At 40.9% G+C, this 22,547-nt stretch overlaps 1 protein-coding gene across 2 annotated transcripts in view; it reads right to left on the reverse strand.

Moving 5' to 3' along the window:
• Positions 1–22,547, reverse strand: part of MID1 (midline 1) — a 254,008-nt gene that overhangs the window by 197,933 nt on the left and 33,528 nt on the right. The window contains exon 1 of one of the 2 annotated variants that reach the window (XM_075263951.1): positions 16,866–17,003. The exons of the other annotated variant lie outside the window; for it this stretch is intronic. The gene's annotated coding sequence lies outside the window, so the exon portion shown is untranslated. Of the gene's footprint in view, positions 1–16,865; positions 17,004–22,547 lie in introns of those variants that run through there. 2 annotated transcript variants of the gene reach the window in all.

Raw genomic sequence — 22,547 nt, forward strand, 5'->3', positions numbered from 1 at the left:
TTCACAGCCAGAGGGAAAGACACTTCTTCCCGGAGGGAACATCTCTGCTGTCCGGTATACTGTTTAGCAATGCCTAGGATTTATGTTACTATAAGATGCATTTACATTTAACAGTTATCTCTCTGATGATAATAGTGTATTGTCACTCGACATTTATCTTCTCCTGTATTTGCAATGATTACTTGCCATTATGACTTCTTGGAAACAAATCTCTTTTTTTTTTTTTTGCCAGGAGAGTTGACAAATGGTTTGATCATTGGAGACCCCACAAATGGGACTTCAAGCAACCCCAAGAAGAGGAGCCCCTTGCCATTTCACTCTACGGAATGGCAAAGAGAGCGAAGCAATGTACTTGACTTTTCTTCAGCAGTCACAATAAGATGAAGGGGTAACAATGTACATGTTGGATTGCTCCTTCATCAGGGTGCACATGACTCCTCTTCTTATGATCAAAGGGAGTTACAGCAGTTTTTCTTGTGGAACTTTACACAGAAAGTCCACCTCTTTGTGGACTTTCTGCTTCTATTATACCTATAGGGAAACCGCCAGCGTTTCCATAGGTATAATTGACATACTGCGATTTCCAAAACCACAAAGGTTTTGGAGGACTTTTCTCTCCACATTTTTTAAGCAAGTTAGAGGACATGAAACCCCTGAATGGAGAGTAAGTGCTAGTGTGAACCTACCCTAACAGAGCTAAAAATTGTCCAGTCAAAAACTACTTAATGCAAGTTGCTCAGTGGTAGCAAGAATCAATGACAACAGGACACTCAGCAACTTCTCAGTGTCGGAGTAGCCATCCAAAGGCAACACACAGCTAAGGTCCTAATAGGTGCCACTTCTCCGGCACGTTAAGCAGGGTACACTTTTCTTCAGCAACAGTCTGGCTCTCTAACAGTAATAGCAGGGCACAGCGGGTAGCTGGTAAGGTTGCAATGGAACTTCAGACAGAAGACCTGAATATGTGGAAAAGCCTTTACAATATGGGCATTTGACCGCCTCTTGTGATGGCATGAATAAGGGCACCAGATACGGAACAATGCACAGATAGATTCTGCCTATTTGGTTACAATCATCACATCACCTTTTTCTGGAACGTTCCAGAGAAAAGTAGGTGCTAAGACTGAGCAAAAAATACAGTTAAAGTGACAGTGTAACATCATACAGTGCAATAAGTCACTGACATATATACAGTGACAAGCAGAATATTAAATGTAGTACTGTGCAATATAAGATACACAATTCACAGAACAGAAAGCAAAGAATTAGACTAACCAATCTTGGAAAAGGACATAGTTTGGTCACCCAATGAAGGCCAATTCAGAAAAGTGGTGCATTCCACTAACTTACATATTGTCTTCAAGTGTTTCTAGTAATAGATACACCAATGAAACCGCTGGTTAAGAATATAACAGAAGGCTTATACGATATTTACTGGTTATTTTTTGGATTTAGGGGGAAAGGCTCTTTATACTCTACATAGTACTTTAGAAAATATAATACTATGTATAAAATGATACACTGTACAAGTTTCATATTTTCACACTGCAGGAGGTAGGATATCAGACAATCATATTTACTAAAACCTGAAACTCTACAAACTTGAAAGTATATTGAAAACATATTTTGGGTCTTGTCTTTGAAGATGTAAATGGAATGGAATGTATCTTCTGATAAAAACTTTCTATGTAACAAGGATGAAAAACTGCATCTTATGTTACGATCAGAGTTACATTTTCACCTCCTAATACATTCAACATTTATTGCAGTTTCGATTGAAAATAACAATTCCAAAAAATGCTGGAAGCAGAGAAAATCCCTGGAACAAGCATACATTATAATAAAACCTCCGCTATTGAGATGGGTATGCTTGCTTAATTAAACAATACACTGGACGTCCCAAAAGCAAATTAATGTCAGGAAATTGCTTTAGTATCTTCCAGTCTAAGAATGTGTTTTGCTAAGTTGCCTCCCAATCTCTTCCAGGTGAGTTTATAATAAAGCACCTAATGGAAGTTTACAATATGTCCCAATAAACATTGCAGATTTAAGAAAACAGCCAAGTCAGTTTGTTTAATAAAGCGCATAGTTTGATATATGAAGAAAGGAAATACTTATTGAATTACGCATTGAGCTTTCAGCACTTGCCTAACAATACAAGCAATGGAAATGAAGTGTGTTTAAAAACTCATCAGAGAGCTTAATATTGGCCGCAAGGAGATCTTTGTAACCACAATATGCAAGTCATGAATATATCAGCAAAGATTGCTGGGAAACTTCAGCTCTGAAGCCATCAGAATAGTAGATGCAGCTCTAAACTATACTAAAATGTAAGTCACACCAATAATAGTAACTGCAGTTGGATGTATTGCAATATAGCATTTTTCAATTGCAAGGTGTAGTGGGTTATAATATTTACTGTATGTGAATGTGTAGGGTAGAGATTAGAGATGAGCAAACAGTAAAATGTTCGATATTCGTTTCGAGTAGCCGCTCAATATTCGACTACTCGAATCGAATATCGAATCCTATTATAGTCTATGGGGGGAAAATGCTCGTTTCAGGGGTAGGCAACATTCAATCAAATTATACTTACCAAGTCCACGAGTGAGGGTCGAGCTGGATCCTCCGAGAAGTCTTTTCCATGCAGTGTCCCCGCGGCATCTTCCGGCTCTGAATTCACTCTGCCAGGCATCGGGCCTGGGCAGAGCCGATTGTGCATGCCCGTACTACAATAAAATGGCCGCTTACAGTCAGAGCGGCCATTTTCTTGTAGCGCGGGCATGCGCAGTCGGCTCTGCCCAGGCCCGATGCCTGGCAGAGTGAATTCAGAGCCAGAAGACGCCACGGAGAAGCTGCACGGAGAAGACTTCTAAAGGTAGGAGAAGAACCAGCGTTGATTGGCCGACTGTATAGCATTCGTTCAATCAATGCTGGTTCTGCATCAAACTTATTGATTCGAATAGTGAGTGGTACTCGATTGAGTACGAGTATTTCGAATACCGTAGTATTCGATCAAATACCTACTCGATCAAATACTACTCGCTCATCTCTAGTAGAGATGTGTGTGCGCGCGTGTGTGTGTGTGTGTGTGGGGTGGTCTATGGATGTGGATGCTATAATGCCACTATCCCTTGTGGATTAGGATTATGAAAAGATTACTGCTTGCTTCCCTTGTAGGGTAGGTAAGGGGTCAATACTTGTGTGTTGACTTTGTCATTGCTTATTCCTTCCCCATACTGTAGGACTGTCCAGCTGTGAGTGAACACTCTGCTTGATCATTAAGGTTTTTTCCAATATGGACCTTTTTTACCTATACATATATGATCGCTGTGTTGATGGTTTTATTCAAACTTGGGACCCTGATTCTATTGTTTGATGCAAGGCCCAGTTGTAGGGCCCAAAATGGTCATACATTATCACCTATATTGAGATAACTAAACAAGTTGGCCAGAAATTTTTTTTTTGTTAATGGCCTATTGTTAGGATAGGCCATACATAGATGATCAGTAGGGAGTAGGGGGTAACAGTTGGCTCCCTGCACAGATCAAATGCACAGGGGGAATGCTTGGTAAACAACAAAAGGATTTTGCCCTATAACACCATTAAAACTGAAGCTTCACGTTGCAAAAATGCTGCGTTTTATAGTACCTGCAAAGTGAATGGGATTCTGCCACAAGCTGCAGAAAAAAATCCGACGTGGAAATGCTGCAATTTCAAAAACCGTTGCAATTCTACCTACGGAAACTCTGGCATTTTCCACATGAGTATAATGGGAGCAGAAAGTCTTTGGAAAAAAACAATGTGCTTCTGTGTTGGTCTTTTCCTCAGCATTTTTCAACTGTAGCTCACTGAATTAGGTCTTAGCCTAAAAGCAAAAAAAGGAACCCATTGAAGTCAATGGTAGGCTTTTTTTTAGCGCTGAAGTTCCACACCAAATTCCTCACCATTTTCCTCCATGTGAATGGACCCTTAGTCTCAGTTACAGTGGGAATGCAGCCTCCTAACATGAACTGCAGATGTAATATGGGTCGCCTAGAACCTAGCAGCTCTTACATTTCCTGTTGCCTGGAGGATTACTTGACTGCTAGGTCAGATGAGAGCCTCATCACGGTGACTCCCAAAACTGTATACACAGTGCTCATTGATCGCTGTGTACACAGTAATTGGGATTGCAGGGATGGTAATAAACGGTCCCTGCCTTCTTTATTGGAGCTCTCGATTTCTGCAGCTGCTTAACCCTGCAAGGACATATAGACGGACATATAATGTCCACAGACAGTCTGGAACTGGTTAGTATACATACACTGTATATATTGGAGGTGTGTTAATCTTGTATAATTTGCAGTAAAGTAATGCAATTAAATAAACATGTGGAAATAACCAAATTGGTAGGTACTGCTTACTAAACTAATGTATTGCAAACAAAATTACTGTGGCTTAAAACAAGAAAATCTGAAGAGAACATCCTCATTAGATTTATTGTTCTGTCACTGTCAGATCAATATTTCTTCCAGTGTTTCCAGTTGAGTAGAAATGCGAAGTCTTTTTGCCCAGGACAATGTTACAGAGTACCATAGGGCGTCTGGATAATTCTATTTCGGCATGCTCTGGTGATCATATTGCACCACTTAGCAGAGTATTGACTAAAACATCAACACAGATTGTGCACTTTGTAATAACACACAACATAAGCGCAAGAAGGTCATTCCTGCAGCCAAGAGCGTCCTGCTCTCCAGATACTACATTAGTGCTTGGAAATATTTAGAGATCTCTATGACATACAGCAATGCATTGCAATGGATAGAATAAAAAGGGCTGTAAATATGATAAAAATGTATTTTATCAGGAATGAATCCCTTGTGGTTACTGGATGCTACATGTGCCCTCCAACCACCAAGTGCTATTAAGAAACCTAGAGCCTGGGAAACCCCAAAGGGAACTAGATTGAAGAGCCACTTTTACTAGTGGGACCTGCACTAGATACTCCCCTTGTCATGGGGGACGGTGATATTGGTCACCACAGTGAAGGTTACTTCTTACTATTATAAACACTAAATTATAGATTTGTAATGTTTTCCACTTGTAATATTTTCCATCTCACCACACTTCACACACCCCACACATTTCCATCAACACACATGGCCAGTTTTCATCCAACTAACAACATTGTTTTTGTAGTCAGGGCCGGCGTCAGCGCACGGCATAGTCGGGCAAGTGCCGGGGCCCACAGAGCCTCTGGGGGCCCCCCGGCACTTGCCTGTCACAATTTCAGCTCATTGGCGTCCGTCCGCCAATGAGCTGGAACACATACGCGATGCAGGAGCTGTGAGATCAGCTCCTGCTTTAAAGCTCCGGCCCGGCTTGCGTGTGTAGGCGCGATGACGTCATCACATCACGCCTACACACGCAAGCCGGGCCGGAGCTAAGCAGGAGCTGATTTCACAGCTCCTGCATCGCGTATGTGATTGGAGAGAGAGAGAGAGGAGCGTCGGGGGAACGATGGAAGGTGAGTTGTAGAAGGTGAGTGTAAGTGTTTGTTTTGTATTACATATTAAGGTGAAACATAATGAAGGGGGCCCATGAAACTGGGGGGCAAATGAAGGGGAGGGGGGGGAACGGCATGACACTGGAGAAGATGAAGGGGGTGGGGAGAGAACGGCATGAAACTGGGGACAAAGATGGAGGGGGCCCAAAGAAACTGGGGGGCAAATGAAGGGGAGGGGGGAACAGCATGACACTGGGGCAGATGGAGGGGGGGAGAACAGCATGACACTGGGGCAGATGGAGGGGGGGAGAACAGCATGACACTGGGGCAGATGGAGGGGGGGAGAACAGCATGACACTGTGGCAGATGGAGGGGGTGGGGAGAGAACAGCATGACACTGGGGACAGAGATGGAGGGGGCCCAATGAAACTGAAGGGGCAAATGAAGGGGAGGGGGGAACGGCATGACACTGGGGCAGAGACGGGGGACATGAAACTGTGGGCAGATGAAGGGGGAGAACGTGATGAAACTGGGGACAGAGATGGAGGGGGGACATGAAACTGGGGGCAGAGGAAGGGTGTATATGAAACTGGGGGAGAGATGGAGGGGGGCATATAATTTACAGGTGACTGTAGGAGGATTATACTGTGTGGGAGCACATAATAAATGAATGAGAATGGGTGGAATCAACATAAAAGTGGGTGGAGCTAAATTTGCAGCGGCGCGCCGCACATTTTGTTCCTCTTTCTACTCTTTAAAAGATTGGGAGGTATGGCGTTGGTGACGCCACACTCCTGCATGACGTCACTCGCTTCATCTGCAACGCACAGTGTCTCGATTCCCCCACCTCCTTTACAAGGGGGCCCACTGAGGCTCTGTTGCCCAAGGGCCCATAAAAACCTGGAGCCGGCCCTGTTTGTAGTGCAGGAAAGCTTTTTACTTGAAGAAAACCAATACAGAACATGTGCAAATATTGTCTTGGTTATAAACACACCAAGATATCCAGTGTTTCTAACCACTGGGCCACTGTCTGTTCTTAACATTTGCTCGTGTCTTGAGCACATACTGGTCACCTATACTACCATCCCTATTTCCCTTAGATTGTAAGCTCCTGTTAGCGAGCTCCATCACATTATGCTTCTTTGCCTAAGAAACTTTTGGTTAACTACAATTACAATACCAAAAAATATATACATTGTAGACAGTATAGATCTGCAATCTCATCATTCATCATAATTAGAGATGAGTGAACACTAAAATGTCCGAGGTTCGAAATCCGATTCGAACAGCCGCTCACTGTTCGAGTGTTCGAACGGATTTCGAACCCCATTATAGTCTATGGGGGGAAATGCTCGTTTCAGGGGTATGCAAAATTCGATTAAATTATACTTACCAAGTCCACGAGTGACAGTCGGGCTGGATTTTCCTTCAAGTCTTTTCCCGGTGCAGCGTCCCCGCATCTTTTTCCGGCTGGAATTCACTCTGCCTAGGCATCGGGGCCTAGGCAGAGCCAACTGCGCATGCACAGTCATGCGCGGTCATGCGCAGTCGGCTCTGCCCGGCCCGACGCCTGAGCAGAGCCGACTGCACATGCGCAGTCGGCTCTGCCTAGGACGGATGCCTAGGCAGAGTGAATTCCAGCCGGAAGACGCCGCAGGGATGCTGCACGGAGAAGACTTCTAAAGGTAAGAGAAGAACCAGAATTGATTGGCAGAATGTATAGCATTCTGCCAATCAATGCTGTTTCTGCATCGAACCTTAAACTTCGAACAGCTAGTAGTGTTCAATCGAGTACGAGTATTTCGAATACCGTAGTACTCGATCGAACACCTACTCGATCGAACACTACTCTCTCATCTCTAATCATAATATATATGTCAAACTAAGTGAAGGTCATCATAGGTCATTTTAATATATGGATAGTGGGTAAATATTAAATAAAATCTAAAACATTATTATACATATTATCAGTATCAGAGTGTTGTACTGTATTAGATGTTAACAAAAGAAGGAACAATTTTATTATCTATTAAAAATAAACCAGAATTCTAGTAAATTTGTACTGGAATACATACAGGCATCACATTTATTACCTGTTCAAGGCTGAGGCCCCACTTTGCAGAAACGCAGCTGTTTTTATTGCAGATTTTGCAGCGTTTTTTTGAGCCAAAACCAAGAGTGCTTTGAGCAGACAGCACAGGTATAAGCACTTCAAAGCACTTTAAGCATTTCCCATTCCTTTTGTAACCACTCTTGGTTTTAGCTAAAAAAAACACAGCAAAAAAAAAGCTGCATTTCCGCACCGTGCCTCCTCAGCCCTAGACATTTTCTGAACCTTCCTCGATAATGAGGAAGGGCTTATTGGAAAAGGTATGGGCCATGTCATACAAAAAGGCTAAATACCAAAAAAACTGTAGCACCTTTTTTTAATGAAACACTGTCTAAGGCAGGTTGCAGATGACCATGGTGCCAGTGGTCTGCCGTGAATTAAAAGCATGGGCTGCACACAGAGGACATGGAGATGTCCCTGTGTGTTGCCTGTACACAGGCTGTGCTTCCATGGCTCCTTTCATTAAATGAATAGGAGCCACAAAACCGCAGGCCACAAAACAGGACAGGAATAGGACTGTCAGGCCACACATGGGACTGTGAAAATCACGGTCATTTGTATGAGCCGATAGAAAAGAATGGGACAGTGTGCTATCTGTGAAATACACAGATAGCACACTGACCCACACCACAGTCACCTTCTACGATATACAATATTGTGTATATTATTATAGATGACATAATCAATATTTCATAGATAGAATTATACAGTGATATTCTTGAATGAAGATTAAATTTAAGGGAACAAGACGACATTTCAAGTACCGGTAAACAGATTTGTGAATCAAAAATGACAAAAATACATATTTTCTAATGAGTATACTATATATCTATATTTATCTATAAAGAGATAAGGACAAAAAAATCCTGGTATGAATGACACTATGATGTATCTGCTTCACTAAGCATGATGGAACCTTGCTTTAATAGTGTCAAAGACTTATGTGCTCATGAGGATGAAGTAGGTCCCAGAAGGTGTTCTTCACCTTGAATGTTCTTCTACAAAAATGAGCAAAACTCACTTGTGAAAATAAAAATGTATTTCTGAGAAGGAAACACAATTTCTGAATAGGATCTACATATATAATAGGGATAGGCAAAAAGGGAAAGTTTCTTTCTTATGCAACTATTTTTGGATGTCTTTTTGAGATGTTTCCATTGATTTGGAGGCATAAATCTGTTACCCAATAACTTGATCTAATCTCTATGGGCAGAATAAGCTCTGATCAGTTTTTGAAAACGTAGTTTTTCTGCTGTGAATATTTTTGGCAATGTTTGGATGGGATTAGCCAGAATCCCATCTACCTTGCAAATATTGTAAAGTTTTTGTAAAACACATTTTTCCCCATTAAAACATCAGGAAAATATATGGCTATAAGTTTATAATAGATTGACAATGCTTTCATCCACAAAACCATATCAAAGTTCATATTTGCATGGAAGTCAATGTATGCAAAATTAGGAATACCTAGGTCTTATTCACATGTCTACATTTCGCTTACATATTGTGTCCACATTTGTCATAGATGCCATACATACTCCTTAATTTCAATATACTTTTTCAGATGTCAGTGTCTTTTTGTGGGGTCTAGAGAATGTTGTGACATTGTAGTGTCTGAGACCTTCTTGGTGCACTAAAAGGATAAAATATACTCGAGTATAAGCCGAATTTTTCAGCACAGTTTTTGTGCTGAAAAAGCCTCCCTCGGCTTATACTCGAGTTAAGCAAAAAAAAAAAAATATATATATTTTTTTATTTATTTATTTATTTATTTATTTATTTATTTTTTTTGGGGGGGGGTGTCTATGACCAGCCGCAAGAGTAATGTATAAAATCTCCCATAACACAGTGAAAAATAAAAAAAAGGAGCTTTAAAAAATATAATAAAAAATAAAATAAATAAAAGTTCTAAATCCTTCCTTTCCCTAGAATTCATATAAAAGTAGAAGATTACTGTGAAACACATACACATTAGGTATCCCTGTGTCTGAAAGTGCCCGGTCTACTGAATATAGGGTATCTGCAGTGCTCCTGTTCTGTCGGGAAGGGGTTAATAGGAGCACTGCAGAAACCCTATAGTCAGCCAGGCTGATTTCCAAGTGGGGGAAATAAAAACAGTCCTCAAGCTCAGGAAAGGGGCAGACAAATAACCAAAACACCCCCTCCCCTTCCCCATCACCCAGCAACTACTGTACCCAAAAACTCCGACCATTTTAATTTTTTAAATTTTCCAGTAGCTGCTGCTGCATCCCCCCCCCCCCCCCAGCCCCTTGGCTTATACTCGAGTAAGTAAGTTTTCTCAGTTTTTTGTGGTAAAATTAGGGGCCTCGGCTTATATTTGGGTCGGCTTATACTCGAGTATATACGGTAGTAGCAAAAAGTTTCAGGCATTCAATAGCACAGAACAATATATTTTATTCATATGTGATCCATAAGTTTACTGGTAATGTTTCGGTCCCATTAGGACCTTCATCAGACCATCAGATTTCCAAGGCATAAGGGTTGGTTCACGTCTGCGTTGATATTTCGTCCATAGGAGTCCTCATGCGGACTCCCCCGAACGGAATACCAAACGCAATTGTAAGCGCTGTGCATTAAATGCACACAGACCCCATAGACTATAATGGGTTCTGTGTGCTTGCCTCCAGATCTCCGCACAGAACATGCGGACAGGAAAGCAGTTCACAATCTACTTTCCTGTCCGCATGATTCGTAGCGTGTGGCAAGCACACAGACCCCATTATAGTCTATGGGGTCCGTTTGCTTTTACTGCATAGCCCTTGCAATTGCATTTGGTATTCCTTTTGGGGGGGTGTACTTTTCACAAATATGACTGTGGCTAAACTGCAGACAGCACACCGTCCACAAATGGGCAGGGTGGGAGGCTGTCTGTGAAGAGCATGAACCTCACAGATGTGTGGACGTGTGAATGAGGCCTTAGGGTCATGGACATGCCACAGTGAAAGCTGCTCCACATCAATACTTATAGGATTCTTAACGTTTTTAAAGGTGAAAATGATGAGAAATGCTTATAGTGTTTCTCCCAAGAGCACTGCAACACCCTGGACCAAATGGAAATACAAAATGACTACACTAAAACTAATTTTATACAGAAGAGACTGCCAAGGTGGAAGATCAAAAGATACTTTACAGTATTGTGCTATTATTAGTGCTTGGATAGTACTTAGTTGTGCTATTACTACTACTTGGTCATTACTTGTACTGTGTTTTTAATGAAACTTTATTATGTTATAGTATATGTTGAAAAAGCAGTCCAATGAAAACACTGTTTTCCATCTCCGCACCTGATTGTCTTACACAAATCAAATCAAATCAAACAAGCTTTATTGGCACGTCCGAGTGGATATTTGGCATTGCCAAAGCTAGTAAAGTGGGGGTGGGGGGTGGGGAGAGTTGGGGTTGGGGGGAGAGTGGTGAGTATTGGGGGGTATTCTCTCCAGGTAGGTGGCCATGGTGTAGTCCCTTTGCAGGGATTGGTACATGAGTTTCTTGGAGTTATTTATTTGGGGTATAACAGTCCGTGGGGTCTCATCTTCCTCTTAGTTGGTGACAGCTGTGTGGGGGGGTGGGGGTTGGGATGGGTGATTTGGGGTATAACAGTCCGTGGGGTCTTTTGGATGGGGGGTGGGACGTTTAATAGTCTATGGGGGGTTTCATAGTCCATGCATCTTATCCTCCTCTTAGTTGGTGACAGCTAGACGCGTATTGGGCAGCGATCTCCACAGTGGCCTCTTCTTCTCCCAGTAGGATGTAGAGTTTCCTCTTCTCATCTGCAGATATGAAGTCTGGGATGTAGGTAGAGAGTCTTTGGTAGTAGACAGCCCTCACCGCTGAGTATTTGGTGCAGTATAGCAGGAAGTGGGTCTCATCTTCTAGGGCCCTTTGGTCACAGTGTTGGCACAGTCTGTTCTCCTGTGGCTTGTACGTCTGCCTGTGCCGCCCCGTTTCAACCTGTAGGTTGGGGGCGCTCAGTCTTTACCGGCTCAGGGCTTGTCTGTGTTGGGGTATTCTCTCCAGGTAGGTGGCCATGGTGTAGTCCCTTTGCAGGGATTGGTACATGGTGAGTTTCTTGGAGTTATTTATTTCGTTTCTCCATTCTTCAATGTACTGCTCTCTGTTTGCCTCTGTGGTCGCCTTTATTTCAGCCTTGGTCATCATCTGTTGGTGTTTTTGGTTTAGTGGTTGGCTGTTGTTTGGTTGGGGGGGGTGTTGGGTTTGCTCAGGTCTCTGTGGCTTAGCCATGCTTGGTGGTGGTAGGAGTCGGGGTTGATCCCCTGGATGTGCACTTCACTTATGTATATTGCACTCACATCTTGCTTATGATCCCACACCATCTTGAATTTTAGATTGCAATTTAGATCAATCCCATGATGCCTCAGCAGAACATAACATACTGTAGGCAGCTAGACCCAGTACAATATACAGTAACTGTGTGACAGTACCATGTTCCATCAACATCAGTAATTGTGATAAGTCTTTGTGTCCTTCCTTTTGAATCATGTGTAGAATAGTTCATGCAATTTCATCGTACAGGAATTCCTATTGTGGTTTTTGGAGAAGGATAAAAGGACATGTAATTTTCCTGCGGCCACTTATAAAGTAAGTTGGGGTAAGTGGTCACAAGAAAATGGCCTTGGGCAGAGCCAACTGCGCATGCCTAGAAGATTGAAGCCAGCACCGGAAGAAGACACAGGGAGAGGCCGTTCCAGACGAAGATAGAGATGGAGCTGGAGATTTCTCTCACAGCATTGGGGACTGCGAGATAACTCATTTGCATACAGAAGAAAACCGGGATTTCTACCGAATGGCAATGTGGAGAAGACATCTAAAGGTAGGAGAAGAATAGCCTTTCTTAAGGCTATTCCTACGTGTTAGGGCCAAAAAACAGTATTTTAATGATTGAATCCTTTTAAGGGACGGCACCTCCATTATTATATCCTATAGAAATAACATAACATCTATAGCTAACAGACATCTTGGGCACAGTTAAATGAAAGGGAAAACAAAGTATAAGACAGGGTACAGATTACATTTTGGGTTTCTCTACTGGCAATAGGTTTTGGATGAATTGGGCCACTTAAACATTAAGTAATTCCCAAATTTTTCCTATTTAAAAATACCCCAAAGAAATGTGTTTTACTACAATGCTTTTGTTCTTTTTTTGCAGGAAATATAACAACGCATCCAGATAGAAACATTTTCATATGAGTAAGTAAATCGATTTGCGTAATATTATAAAACAGCAGCAATCCGATTTACTCTAGGTCATCAATGCATCCGGGACATCCGAACCTGGGAAACATACAGTAGTATTAAATTCTGATGATATATGATGACATCAGGGATGCTGACAATAAGAAAGATACATGGTTTTCCAGGATGCTGCAATATACAGTACTGTGTAATCTCACCCATCTTCTACACATGGGGGAAATACGTCTTTGTTAACACCGGATACCAAAACTAAAGATCATCGTCAGAATAATCGCTCTTGGCACTTCTAAGCACCAGAAAATTTTTGTCTCTTTTTAAGATGCAAATTGCATTTCGCCATGATTACAGTATATTTTAAAATCACCCCCCTCGCTTCAAGGCATCCAGTCAAAATAAAATAGCCCCTGTCAAATTATCTGTCTCGGTAACTACATGATAAATGGCTCCTCTCTTTGTTCCCTTTCAGTGGACACTTGAAGTGTTATTATCCGCACTTCCCTAGGGACACGCTGTATTAAAGCTACTGTATAGCGTCTGGGAGAAAAGTTTGGCCTTTTATAAGAAATAGAGGTTTCTATTTTCCTGCCTCTAACATCCATCTTATAAGAATTACAATATTTCCACCTTAACTCAAGATGTCACATGTAAATACATCATTGAGTTGTCACCAAGCCCTTGCCCCTCTGCTGCTCTATTTAGAATTTTAGTAAACTTGGTTGACAAGCCTAAGAAATCGCTCAGAAACTAACACAACTAAGAAATGGGGGAAATATTACATTATCTATGAAACAAACCAAAGATTATATAAGCTGATACAGCAACTTGTATAAAATGAAGACATAAAATCCTCAGACACGGAGATAAGTATAATAGCAATATATGTCTTAAGCACGTTCATCATTACGTACAACACTCTTCAATGTGTTTAAGAGGACTACGGACATATCTGGGCAGACTTTTAAGTTTACAACAGCACGTACGTACATCTAGCAAGAGTCTCAAGACAATATACTAACTAGCACTAGAAAAAAACAGATTTGCACAGAGCAACCAGAGATGCCTGTAAAATCTGAGACTAGCAACAGTGAAAGCTGGCCAAAATGAAAAGCCTTAGGATGAATGTTATCTCCGTGTTATCACCAGAATCAAATCCTTAAGGAGATGAAAGCATTGCTTGAATATCTGGCTCTGGTGACCTCGCTAAGATTTTTTTTGCCAAACAAACAGAGAGGGGGGATAATGGACAATACCATTAGGCAAGGCGTGTCTCAAACAGGGTTTGTTTGAGGCTGAATTGTAACACCAGGCACAGCCTATGAACTGGAGTGGCGCTGTTTCTGAAAGAATGCAGCCATGTATTCCCAACCTCATACAAACCATTTAAGGCTAAGGCCCCGGGTAGCGGGTCACAGCAAAAAAGTGCAGTGGGAAAAACCGTAGTGGCAACGCATCTGGGCTTTTCTCATAGCACTTTTCATAGACTTTCTGGCTCCATTATACCTATAGGGAAACCTCAGCATTTCCATAGTTAGAATTGAATTGTTGCGATTTCCAAAACCGTTTCCGATTTCTGCCACATGGGGCTCTAGCCTAAAGTTGTTTTACAACCTCATGAAATCTTTTACAAACAGCTGACGGTGATATACAATAACAAAAAAACCAATACTGATTCAATTCGCTGCCAATCCCACGCCAACACTTTCCTGCTCCCATGAAAGCCTCTCTTCACCCAGCTGTAGTTATGGCATCTTATTGTGACGTTTGACTATTACAGCCAATTATTGTGTGCATGGGATTAGCCAGAATCGCATCCACTTTTACGGTTCCGAAAAAGGCATTTCCACCACTGACAAACTGCAGCATTTATGCTATGCGGGGCCTGGCCTTAATGTCAGTGTTATGGCATCACTCCAGGGATGTTGCTATAGGGGCAGAGAGGTAGAAGTTGATACTGAACACTAAAATCTGAGGGACCCCAAATGGTCCCATTGCCACAGGGATCAGCAACCTTTTTAGTCTGGGGTACCAATTTTGGGAAAAAAAAGATGAAGTACTCAGTGTGCCATGTAATAATTGCAAGGGTGTAGTCCTCCTACATCGGTGATTACCAACAGGGGGCCGCAACACTCTAGAAGGATTTAGACCCCCATGCTTATATGCATAGTTATATGCGTCCTTAGGATGTTTTTTTTGTTGTTTTTTTTACTTTTGATAAAAATTATTTGGTAGGGGTGTCCCAAGAAATGTTTTTTTTTTCCAGGGGGACCCTGAGTCTGAAAAGGTTAGGAAACACTGTCCTACATGAAAGTCATATAATGCAAACCATAACTGAGCTTACATTTCAATGTGATCCTTTAATAAGATGATTCATATTTGGACTGGACATAGGGCTGAGTGTAATCTGCAGTAACCCTGCTTTGAGGGCACAGAGGATGCTCATCACACAGCCTAGTCTTTTTGTTGAAGAAATCCAAACCAAATTTTACAGTCTTATTGAAATGAATGAAGTCAAATTTAGCTGCCATATTAGACTTTACACAGGTAATTGCTGTCCTTTGACTAGGCTACTGGCCTGGACACTTAGACACTGCACCGCATGTTCCCACCACCTCCCAGTGCTGCCTCCTGTTTGTATTTTCAATTAGAGAAATATTGCCACCTGCAGAGAGAGTCCTGTGTGGGGTAGATATGCCTTGGGTTTCGGGGTGCCGGCTCCGGCACCAGTGCTGGGGGTTGCTGACCCCTGCTCTACCACATAAACAATACCAAATGGTACACTGTAGGTAGGGGCCCCATTACAGATTTTGCATTGGGATCCAGGACCTTTAAGTTTGCTTTTCAACAAGAAGCAGACCCCTGTGATTCTACTGAGCCAGCCGAGGCATTTAGGCTCATGCTTTTTAAGATCTAACTTTGCTCAAGTAGAGCTGTGGGGTCTATAACAAAGATATTAAAACCTTTAACCTAAAAGGTAAAAAACTAAAGTGGATGTAGGTAGAACATTTGTTTTTCATCCAGTTTACCATCCTCATTTCCCCCCCTGAAATTAACATTACTATATTTTGTTCAGAAAATCAGTTTAAGCATTTAAGGGAGTCTGTGGTCACCAAAATAGTTTCTAAACCCATCTATGCTGTTATAGGGGTGGTTAGCGGCATGGTGTACAAACATCTATTGTGTCAATGTGTAGATTTGCTGCAGACATGCATATATATATATATAATATACCTAATATATAGATTTAATATATAGATATAATATTTAGATTGACAGACCTCAATAAGCGGACTTTCCCTGGATTATTCAGAACAGCTTATTTGTATTTGCAGTTGCATTTCTCACTTTGACACAAAGAAAGTATGTTCACTGTGTAACTAACAGTATATAAGTGGTTTAGAAGTGACTCTGGAGGAGGTAGAGCCCCTCTTAAAAAGAATGTGTTCATGTATTCACTTATGTCTAAAATTAACAATTGAAATGTGCATGGTGTCTCTGGTGTGGTTCAGCAGGATTTTGCAATAATGTGATATATATTCAGTATATCGCGTTATTAGTTAGTGGCAAGCAGCGCATATACACAATTATATACACACCGTAAAACAATGATATCTTGTAATGTAAGTATATTTATTGACATGAGTATATTGCGTTATTTTCTGTTTATATTGGTGTTAGGGGTTACTTACATTAGGCTTTTTGATGGACAGGAAAGACAGATTACGCTAAGGGCTGTATTAGGCATTGCTCTTACAAATACATGTTATGAACTATTAAACTATTAATTATGTTCCGTTGTATGACATGACAGCTATATACTAGTACATGGGTCAGACATACAGCTCTTGTCTGTCACTGAATGAATAGCCATGTCACTAGATACAATCAGCTCTAAAACCATGCAAATAGCCATCTGCTCCAATAAACAATGTACAAGAGACTGCTGCCCACAGACAACACTTCATTTTCCTTCTTTCACAACAACAGACACACATATATATCTAGAAGTATAACTCAGAAAGAAAACTATCTTACCAAATTTCTGCCAATAAATGTGTCAAGACAAATAATTTTCTTCTAGTGAAATTCTAAGACAGTGAGCGTTCTCTTGCCGTTGACATCCAGTTTATCTCTAGTAGCTTCTCTCCCATTCATCCAACAAAAGAAACTGTCCCTAATCCCTTGCTAGGAAACCGGAGTACACACTGGCACACCAAATGACTTCAGCAGACAAACAAGTCTCTGGGGCCCGTCCCAGTATCTCCTCAATGTATTCATCCATTAGGATATGGAAATCCTTTAAGTACAAAGAAAAACCATGTGCCCAAAACAGTGATAGAGAGGTAGATAGAGAGATAGATAGATAGATATGAAATAGATGATAGATAGATAGATAGATAGATAGATAGATAGATAGATAGATAATGAGAGATAGATAGATAGATAGATAGATAGATAGATAATGAGAGATAGATAGATAGATAGATAGATAGATGATAGATAGATAGATATGAGAGATAGATAGATAGATAGATAGATAGGCGATAGATAGATAGATAGATAGATAGATAGATAGGAGATAGATAGAAATTTAGATAGATAGATACATCTAATATACAGCCATGTACATGCTTATATTATTCTAATGGACAAAACACTTTGCTGCATCATGTTATACTGTATATTATCATAGTAATAGCACAGAAAGTAAGTAAAGTGATATAAGGTAAGAGCAGCTCTGCTGGGATCTGATAATCTATTTATTATGTTTTTGTTCTAATTTTACTTATATTATTATTTGTATATCAGTTTAAAGTATTTGTGCCCACATCATGCCCAGTGTGCTGGCTTTATACATAGAGTAGATAGTCCCCACCCATAGGTAGGTCCGCACCTCCCATGAGGCGACCTGAAGCGAGCACTTCAGGCGGCGCTATGTCAGGACCCCAGGGAGGGCGGCATTTTTGATTACCTAAGCCAGTCCAGGACAAGCTGTCCTGGACTGGCTTAGCACCGAGCGGTGGTTTGGGGAGGCCACTGGAGCAGTGCTGCTCCAGCATCCTCACCTCACGCTCAGGCAGAGAGCAGGTCCTATCCGTGGCTGATCTCTGCCTGCGAACGGTGCTAAGCCCCACCCCCTCGCTCCGCCACGCCCCCTTCGCTCGGCCATGCCCCTTCGCTCCGCCGCCTCCTCCCGGGGGGGGGGGGGGGGGCTGCTATCTGTAGTTCACCTCGGGCGGTGAAAGGGGTAGGTTCACCCCTTCCCATAGGCACAACCTGTCCACAGACCTGGTAGATGCCAGAAGAGAGCCCCTTTGTCACCTGCCTGTCCAGTCTATACAGGAATACCTTTTGTTTTCCTATACAGTGGGCCATGGCAAATCTCCAGTAATTGCTATAGTTGTTTCTCCATGGAGGTTTATGGATGATGTCTGTCTCTGCATGTTATATAGAAGCATTTATTAGGCTTTATGTTCCCTCAGTGAGAATAGTCTTAGATTTTAAGCAGCACTGTAATACCTACAAATAGGTATGGTAAGGCATTTTCCAGGACTTATTAACTGATAAACTATCTTTAGTAAAGGTAATCAATTAAAGATCATGGGGGGTTTGAAACAACTCCCCCCCTTCCCGGCCACTCAGCTTTATAAAGAAGCTTTAGCTCGAGCTTTGTAAACTCTTCAGGAGTTGTATTTGAACATGCCGACCCCTTTTCTCAAGGCAGAGGGGTCTGACACCAGCTAACTTCCATCTCCTCTGAGATTAGCCAAGTCTTCATAGATAGGTTATCAGTATCTGATCAATTATATAAAAATCCAGAATCACTCCAGCACCCGCAGTTCCCTGGCATTATGACTGTAGTGTATGTCTCTGTATCTGTGGTGTCAGGGAACTGCTGCTCTCATCCCACTCACTTGAACAGAAGCAGAGTTGCTCCTGGCCATGTACCTTGTATAGAGATTGGTGCAAGGTTTCAGTGTGAGGCCCAGTTCACATCTGTGAATGGAATACTGAATGCATTGACAAGTGGTGAGCAATGAAAGTACACAGACTCCACAGACTATAATGGGGTCCGTGTGTTTTCTGCACGGTGTCCGCACAAATCATGCGGAGTAGTTCATGAGTATACATTGTTCACCACTTTTCAATGCGTTAGGTATTCCATTCGGGGGTTCCCAAGCGTACTCTCCGAACGGAATACCGAACACATATGTGAAAGAGGCCTTAGACCTCACCAATTAGGTACTGAGGAACTATCCTATTGATGAATGATATATAGAGCTGATGAATATGTTAGCACAATATAAATAGCAAAAAATTAAAGCAAATTTAAACAAGAAACTTTGTGAATAATAAATAGCTCCAGTAAATTGCTCTCCATTTTGCATGAATCTTGTGTGACCTGCAGGTGCATTTCATACAACAGACAGGTTATTTTCCAGGATTCAGACACACAATACCTCATTCCAGCCTGATAGAGGAGAATCGCTTTCAAGCCGTGGTTTCCACCTTTGCCAGTAGACGTGGAATTTACAGTAAGGTCAAGTTTCAGTACTTGTTTGTATGCTTCACTGACAGATGGTGTATCACAATGAACGAGACATTACAAAAAGTGGAGAACATTTCTACTTGTAAGGGATGAAACATTAGATGAATGTTAAAGCTGAAGAATAAAGAAGGACAAACAAAAGCTATACATTTGTGATATTCAGGCTTTGGAATTTAGTCTAAGTGCTGTGTTCGTGGGAGTTAGTAACTACTGACTTTTATGTCTAAGTTCTCTTACTGGCTCAGTATAAAGAGTATAAGCTATACGCAGTCACCATAAGCTATATACATTCACCATAAGCTATATGCATTCACCATAAGCTATATACATTCACCATAAGCTATATACATTCACCATAAGCTATATACATTCACCATAAGCTATATACATTCACCATAAGCTATATGCATTCACCATAAGCTATATACATTCACCATAAGCTATATGCATTCACCATAAGCTATATACATTCACCATAAGCTATATACATTCACCATAAGCTATATGCATTCCCTTTGACAATTGTCACTAAATAACAGAGAAACATTATAAATTGCAATTGCAATTGTATAGTATAGGAAAGAAATTCTATATTGGTCAGATGTATAAGCAAGTACAGAAGTAAAAGCAAGGGTGTATGTACTTGGCTGCAAAACTGAACTTGTCTCACATTCCCACAAGAAATGAACATGAATGGGAATGAAGTGCTATGTTAGCATGCAGTCATGATTTCAATCCCATAACATAAACACCAAAAATAAGCCTTACCTTTTAATATCATTAATAAATAGCCCAGCCAAGAGAAGTTCACAGCTATTAGCCTTGCTCTACTAGTACTGGTAGGACGGATGTGCTTAGTTAGTGCTTAGGCTTGCTTTACATATGTACACGTCCTTGTATATTTGTATACATAAAGCAGGGGGTGACTGTGGAGACTCACCGCTGATCAAGTATTACTAAACCCAACAAAAGCCAATCTATTCCTTAGTGACCCTGATAGGAAACCTAAGGTGACAGCTTGATTGATGGGTCTGTCTGAAGACAATGCACAGTATGACATCACCACTTCCCCCACTTCTGCTCATCCCAAATTGTCAATACAACAATAATTTAGTTAGTGGGAAACAAGGGATTTACATGACTGTAGCATTATCGCCATGGCTAATCTGGATTGTTTAGAACCTTGACTGTATAACATGGTTTCTAAGATATCTCAACAGTTTGAGCACAGTATCCTGAATGAAAAAGCTGCTGAATGGACAAACATAAAAGGGACATGTAAGACTGAATAGAAATTCAATTATAGGCATCACATCTATGTCTATAAGACAATAAGTGCTAGAATTGTTCTAGTTGCAGCAAAATATAGAATTTTCTTAGCAGTGTGGGTGCATATTGTGTAAAAGGGTTGTGTTGTATAAAAATCTGAATGAGCATGTTACTTCTTTTTCCGGGAACCGGAACAAACGTCTCGCGGAGAAAAAGAACAGACTGGCTCTCATTGATTTCAATGGGAGCCATCTTTTTGGTCAGGATTAGATTAAAAAAAACCCAGTGTGAACTTACCCTAATAAGAGTGTTTCTAACAAAAGCTATACAAGTCTGGGTATGGTTTATGCTCATCCCAACTGGGTATATTTTTGCATTACAGAGATTTTCAACAGATTTAATTGGAAACTGTAATACTTTAAATCCCGAGTGGAGGCACTGTGGGGAAACTGAATACTTTCTGATGGATTTCCTCCATCTCCATCTGATTGCTTTGGTCCCAGCATTAGGACATCTCGTGATCAACTTATCAAAGGATTCTTCTTCCTCATGGGTGGTAAAAACCTACATGAGGGTTACCTTTCAGCCCCTTTAATAATAACAACAGACAAACCTGGTGGTTTTGTAGATCAGCCCTCTCTATGATTATGTAACGTATCACTGGGGAATGGTGGCAACTCCTAGAATATAACATGTCTAGTTTATGATACTTGCGGCCTTAAAATGACTGCCAGCTTCAGAGTAATGCAAAATAAATAGTTATAGTCAAGTTATTATTGTTAAATGCTATGAAGCTAGAAACAGATGTAGTACGGAAGTGGAGGACGGCTCTCTTGGTCGTTCCTCTATCAATGAGCCTTTTCACTTATGCTTGGTATTGCATGAGATTCATGAGAACTGACTATACAAGGGTCATATTTGTGCCTTTATAAACATTTGCCAAAAAGAAAGGGCAAACAGCTATTTAGGTTACATAGGATTTGGCAAGTAAGGATTCTTATGGTAAGGTTTTAACTGTTATGAGCTTCAATTACTGCATTGTAAGAGCAATTGGGATCTGTGGATTTTATGAATAGATAGTAATGTTGATAGAATTTTATACAGTATACATATAGCGTATTATAATATATATGCACACACCTAGTAATTCTAAATTCCTCAATAGCAAAAGGTTTCAGAAATAAAACAAAAACTAGACAGGACTTGAATAAATAAATGATTTGTGTCTTATTCTAAACCTTAACATAACTGAGCCCTGACTCACCTTATGTATAGAACATTTAAGTCTAAAAATAACACTGAAAATAAAGTTACAAAGTCAGCATTTTACAATAACCTTTCTGCTATCTGTGTGTTTTTCACTTCTATGGATAATTTATAGTTTCATATACAGACTGCTGTGTAGTACAAAGAATTTTTTAAAGGGCCATTATATGTGACTATTTTTGCTCTAAGATAAATAAATATATTATATATCTATTATCCAAACCAACTATACATCCAATTTTTTCATGAATGGGGCAGAGCTGCAATACAACATACAACCCATTGATAAGAGTGGCGCTGTTTCTAGAGGGAATCAATGGTTTTGTCTTAACAGGGTGGTCCTAAGGAAAGGCCATAAATATCTGATTGGTGGGGGAATGACAGCAGGTCCTGTGTTGATCATGCTCTTAGTAGCTGTAATATACAGTGCATGGTTTTGGAAGTACACTAAATAGTAACTAAATAGTAACTAGGCAACTTTACTGCAGCTCCAAACAACTGACCCTTGCAGGGAGCCAGCTGTGTTCTTCAGGAGCGGCATAGTCTAGCATTTGCCTTTGATGACCATTGTGGCCATGGAAGTTGACTGTTACCATTTCATTAAATTAAAGGAGTTTTCCAGGCAGAATTTT

Source organism: Leptodactylus fuscus, chromosome 2, assembly GCF_031893055.1.
Source record: "Leptodactylus fuscus isolate aLepFus1 chromosome 2, aLepFus1.hap2, whole genome shotgun sequence".
NCBI classification, from domain to species: Eukaryota; Metazoa; Chordata; class Amphibia; order Anura; family Leptodactylidae; genus Leptodactylus; species Leptodactylus fuscus.